This window comes from Ischnura elegans (assembly GCF_921293095.1).
Source record: "Ischnura elegans chromosome 13 unlocalized genomic scaffold, ioIscEleg1.1 SUPER_13_unloc_1, whole genome shotgun sequence".
Taxonomy (NCBI): Eukaryota; Metazoa; Arthropoda; class Insecta; order Odonata; family Coenagrionidae; genus Ischnura; species Ischnura elegans.
The window spans coordinates 6,779,194-6,785,918 of NW_025791657.1; positions in this window are offsets into that span (position 1 = coordinate 6,779,194).

Genomic DNA, 6,725 nt, shown 5'->3' on the forward strand with positions numbered 1-6,725 from the left:
ATTTTCAAAAACTCAGGGTTAGGTCTTACTGGTCTAATAATTGGTATTCATTAGCAATCATGGTAATTAACCCATTACCGGCCGAGTAAAGAAATACTTGAAAATATATAATTTTTTCTTTTCATTTTACCTAGTAACATGCTAAATAAGGTAAATTGAAAATATGGGCCTTCAAAAAAATTTGCTTATGGTAAAACAAAAATGTTGCGTTTTCGCAACGTTGGCCGAATCCGGTATCTGTATGCAGTTATGCAACCCGCATTACAATGCATTGCCGTCTCATAGGAATATGCTGATTTTACTGTCGGATATAATCCTATACCTTTTATGCCACGCATATGACAAATATCGTCATATTGGATAAATAAAATCCTTAGATATTATGTTTCCAACGAGATGTTGTTATTTGACCTAAATCCACTATAAAATAGACATGCTTTACGGAAGAAATAAGTCAAAGCGAAAATTTTCTCAGAAGAGCATGTATTTCACATTTTTTCATTGACTTTAATTTTATCATTGCAGATTGAATTACAACATTTAATGGCTAATTATGAAATACTCAAGCATTTTGGGTGCAATGGAACATAACATTTCGTACATTCATACATGGTTTGGTTTTTACAGTGTTTCGGCAACTACTGAATTTTTTTTATGGCCGAATTCGTCCCTTCATGCTTCACGAATCTGCAATGAATTATATGGCCTAACTTTTTCTATGTTTATGGACGCGAATTGTATAGGAGTACGTCATCCATTGACTGATTCACTTCACTTTCTAGATGCATCCCTGCTAGATACGATTTGAAGTCTACCAGTGAAATTTACTTCCGTTGCATAACCTTCACAATCTCCTGGCATTAGTGCAAACGCTGTCCAGTTAGTTGATAAGCTAGGACCTTTTTTCCCCTGAATTATAGTGCGGTAATTTGCATTTGCATTATCAAGTAGGTCCACACCTCCCATGTATTTCCTATATTCCCCAATAACACGAGTAGTATTTTCTTTTATTAACATAGAATAGTATGTTAAATAGTATTTTCTTTTTTCTGCTGAAACTTTTCCCTGTGCCAAATGGAAGCGAAAAACTTGTATTGCTGTCTACAGGGACAATCTATTTATCATTCCATCGAACAATGCTAAGACCTTTGGCTTTATCAATAGTTTTTTTTCATGTTCCTCTCGGTTTCACGTCGATGGTTTTATTATATTCTATCAGACACTCTTCCGTTATACGTATTTACTTGTATTTTCACGGATGGCTCCAGTGACAAATAATCCTTTTTCTTTCAAAACAATAAATAGTCTCCAAGATGAAAAGAAGTTATCGAAAAACATACGATTATTCGAGGGATCAGGGATAACCTTGATAAATTCCAGAATAACACTTGCTTCCAAGCCTAAATTTCGATAGAAGTAATTTTATATCGCCTGGTTGAACCCTAAAGACGTCTGAATAACATAAGCACCAAAGTTAAAAGCAAAATCAAAAGGCTTGTTTTAAGAGAACATTTATGCACTGTAGTGACCAAAGTAAGGTAACATTTGCTCATTATTTCAAAATTTATGCGCAAATATTCCGAATTGTTATAATTTTTTATTCAAGTCGTCAAATTGAGGTCATAATTTACAAATCTGTCATTTTTGTCCAGACAAGAATTGTCTGAATAGTGTAGAAATTTTTTAGTAATCTAAATATGTCTTGGTTCAATCATTTCCGAACAAAATCTACGCCTTTTCGTCTTCATTCACCCAATATCCTGTTGTGGAAGTCGGTGATAGTCGCTGAATCGTGAAGTAAGGAAGGACTAATTCGGATTGAAAGTACAAAGTTTTGTGTTCCATTGCACCCAGAACGCTTTCATGCGATTCATAAATAGTCATTATTTGTTGTAATTCAATCTTTTTTGATAAAAATGTCAATTAAAAACTGGAAAATACGTTATCTTCTGTAAAAATATTCACTTTGACTCATTTCTTTCAAGCCGTAATGCATCTCAATTTTATAATGGATTTAGGTAAAATAATGCAGCATCTCATTGGAAATATAATATCTAAGAATTTTAATAATCTAATATGACGATATCTATCTAATACGAGGCATAAAAATGCGTAGGATTATATCTGACAGTAAAAACGGCATATTCCTACGAGACGAAAATATGTGATAATGCGGGTTGCATAACGACCTATAGATATCGGATTCGGCCAACGTTGCGAAAACGCAACATTATTTTCCGGATCTGATTTTCGCTTAATGTTGACTCCCTGACGAAATATAAGCTTTAATATCTATTAATTGAAATGTCTACGTCCACATGGACGAATAAAAAACTTAATAAAGGGAATAGTTACTCTTAGGAAAAATTATTTATCTTGCTTAACAGGAGACTCGAAAATTGACACATTTTGAGTATTTTTATAAATATCAAAATACTTATTAAATGTTATTATAATCACACTAAAAATCAGTTTAAACTTATTTTTATCTAAAAAAGCGAATTCCACATGAATACAATTCAATTGAAACATTTTTTTGCATTTCTCAATAATGTTGCGTTTTCGCAACGTTGGACGTAAATGGGTTAATTCTTAATATTACGAGTACTATTTTTTTATTAAAAGATGAAATGTTCTATAACGTTGAAATCGATAAAATAATATTCAATTAGGTTTGTGATCTAATTTTATTAATCTTCAAGTAAATTTACTCTATCATATTTTCAAGGACTAAATGATTTATTCCTGTAACTTAACTGCTAATTTTTTTCCTGTAGTAAATTATTTACATTAAAACGGAACCATGCATTCCAACAATTTCAATGAAAACTTAACGCACTTTGTCTCAAGAATAATTTTCAACGTGATGTCAATGTTATATGTGTGATTAATCAATATTTAATTGTCTGATCGATATTAGTTGATGTAATGCTTCTATGTAATTTATATGCAAATATCAAGTTCACAGTAATATACGATTGATGAAGAGTGTGCTGAAGTGAGTGACTGGTCTGTTTTAATTGTTGATGGACCCACACCCCTTTCAATGGTTACATCAGTATTGGGTTGTAGTTTGAATGCCTGCACCACAATCACCATGCAATTATTTGTTCAAATGACATAAATATCTCCTCTTGAAAACATTGCTAGCCATGGTTAAGGCTTAAATGATCAATGCAATGAATTTCTTTCTCAAGTGAATGGCAATACATTTCCTTGTAACTGTGTCCCGTAGATGGGCGTGAATCAAATAACTTCCCTGCTGTGTATAAATAGATCTTTGAGGTTTTTGGTTGTAACACACACGTGGTTTTGCGTGTCGAGATGTACCAATTGAGAAATTTTTTTCATGGACAAAATTTTTCTATTAAAAAATGTGGTCAATATCCATGTTTTGGTCGTAGGGAATGAAACACCGGTTTCCTTAGTCCGCAAAGACATTGCTATCGTGTAGATATTTTGGAAGTGAAGCCATAGAAATTTAATCATACAACCTCTCTGTCTTACATTTTGGTGTTACTCTTTTAAAATTTATGTCAACTTCATCAACAAAAAATATTGAAGTGGAAGAAATTTCTTTGGCATTTATTTTGTGCTTTACAATTTAAAATTCTAGAGCTCTGTTCACTTTACTAATTTAGTCACTGCAATTTATAATTCAGTTTTCACCATACTGAAGTTTTATTTAGTATTTATTATTTGTTTTCAGTGAATTATTTAGATTAATTATTAAATCAACGCTGCATAAATAATTCTATGCACTTAAAGGGCTGTTGGTCTTTGCCCATGCAGTGTATGAAATAAATAAGGCTGCCGTGGATTTTTCGTGACAAATGACGAGATTTCATGCTGACTCAATTTTTAGTGAATTTTTGTCGTGTGAAGGATCAATTGAAATAAAGTTACTAAACGCAAAGGTAGCTCGGATCTTCTGCTGTTGTTGACACCAGTTTTAAAAAATCCTGACAAATAGCAAAATAATGCTTATATATACGACTTAGCAACAGCATTGGGCAGATAACCTTTTCTTTCCCAGTCCACAATTTAACCGGGAGCACTTGAGTATCGGCTGGACCTTAACCATTTCAAGAATTAGTCAGTGTTGTATTGCTGGTGATGCACTTTACCCCTTTTTTATTGGTGCTGTGTTGTTTGCGCTCCGAATCATGTTTTCATCCACAGTACCTCCTAGAAATGTCGTTGTGTTTTCCTTCGCTTGATTCTATAGGTGCCATAGTAAATCAGGATTCATGTGGAGCGTTTATTCTTCCTTATGAACTGTATCACCTCATCCCTTAAGGGAAGCTTCCTGGTGGTAATCCTGTCTTCGAATTAGTGTAGGTGTTCCGGGATGCAGTCCACATCCGTGGTTTGGTCGAAGGACGTGCCACAATGGAGAAGTATTCAGTGTGGAGGCTGAATGTTCATCCGAGTGGATAGGTCATAAATTAAGACGTTTGAATTAGTTTTCCACAGACGTACATTGGGGACCGGATTTATCGCTGTGGAGCATTGCATGTGATAGGGTATACGTAAAAACGTAAATGGTTTACGAGGAAGAATGGCGTTCGATCTGAAATTTAACAGTGGGTGATTCTGATGAAATGAATGGGAATAGGAGAGGCGTTCACAAATGAATCCCTTTTAGCAGACTCATGTAACATCATTTGGATTGATCCAGAAACACCCCAGTCAACTATTTCCTGATATTGAAGACATGCAGCGTTTTTTCCATGCGACGGGTAATTTGGTGTACTTGGGATTTGCCGGCAATGATGCTTGCATTCCTATACAAAAAATTGTGCTGTGACGGCACTAAATTTGCACCATAATTGGACTAACTGCATAGTGTGTCAAACAAAATATTTACGTTTCCATGGCTCGTTAACTAAGGAGTTTCGACGCTATATTTATTGGACGTATTTTATTTTTTCCTCAAGTTTGCATGTGCTACATTGTGATACTATATTACGTCAAGTGGATGTTTGTAAGCACCGCTTTGCTGTCGGTGTCAAAATGATTTGCCGCTGTAAGTTGAAAATATTTATCTAGACCTTAGTTCACGCCATAATAATCAATAAAACGTCATTTTAAAGGAAATTTTATTCTAAATCCTGATTTATTTTTTATGAAGATTTCAAAATTCAGGACACGCGAGTGTGAGTTTTGTTTTAAAATACCGCAAATATTGATACTGTAACCCGTCTCGTCGAGTTTTGGGGGTGGGGAAGGATTTTTTGGAGGGTTCGCTCAAGGCGAGCGGGTCGTGGTTCGGGAAAAAGGGAAGGGGGGGAAACGAAAATGGAAAAGTGGGTTTGGGGTGGGTTCACTTGCTGAATGGAGGCTGGCGTGCACGAAATAACGAAGGCTTACGAAACAGTTACAATTTCAACAGAACTTTTAATATACACTTCGACTTGAAAGTGAAGAAAAAATACATAAACGAATTATTCTTCTGCTTAAAAAATTAAACTATTGCTACTGGCCAGTTAAATACCATATGACAGCAATTCATTAATAATAAAAGAAATGAAACTGTTTAACAATTGTTGGCGTGAAAGCCAGCAGAAATGGTTGAATAATGACAAACGCCAGTTCCAAATTATCACTTTCTGTCCTACTAACTACATTTAACCAGTCACACACACGGGGAAAAGGGAGGTGTAACGTCTGATTTTTGAAAGTTGTTATTTTGGTTGTGAAGGGTTTGTTTGGAGAAGGGGATTGTTGAGGGAGATGTAAAGAGGAGGGTTTTTGTGGAGAGAATTTAAGGAGATTTAAGGCTGGAGTACATATCGCTCTCTCTGAGTTGTGGATGGAGAAGGCTTCCTTGGCTGGCTCCGGTCAACGTTGCTGCGTCTCCTCTCGCTGTAGGATGAGAGAACTTCTTCACTGGGCGTCGTGGAGTGACGTTTTTCTATTTTTCGTGCTGGAAATCTCCCTCTCGTCTCCTCTTTCCTAGCTACTGCCGTAATTAAATTTAAAGTCAACTTCCACGCCTCGCTGCGTCTCTCTCTCTCGTCCACAGGAATGCATCAGCTGACTACCAGAGCCCGCGGCTGCTCCTCCAAGACGAATACAGTTCCTGTCGTCGCCTGTACTCTGCTTTTATAGCCCCGTGGGTCACTTTCTGGGGGGGTTGGGGTAAGTAGGGGAAAATCCGGGATAGCAGGTTCTCAGATTCTTCAGTAGGGGAGGGGGGGGGATTTCGCCAAAGTTTGTGGAGGGCGGGGCTGGCGGGTTACATCACCTTCAGCTTCCTATGTGCAGGTGTTCTTCATTCACAGTGGGGTGGGGTAAACTTGCTGCGAATCACGTACACAAAGGAAATTTCCGCTCTACCTAGGCGGAAGAATCGTGGGAGGGGGGACGGGGAATGGAAAAATACAGCACCAGGTCACTCATGCTTCACTTCCCATTCACAAGCACACATTCACACAAAATTACATAAGCCTTCCCTATCTCGTAAACGCCGACCTGAACGTCCATGAACCACGCCAAACGGCATCGGTTAAAATACACTATGTAGTCCTATATTATTTATTTTGCATTTTGTTTTAATATTCGGAGTATGATTTCCCAGGATCAGGATGAAGAGAAAAATTAACACGATTAAACGTTTTCATTAAAAAAAAGTATTTTTCCTAAAAAAAGGAACAAGTATTAAATGTTTAAATTATCAAAATGTAATAATCTACAATTGCAGAAAAAATTAATATTTAAAA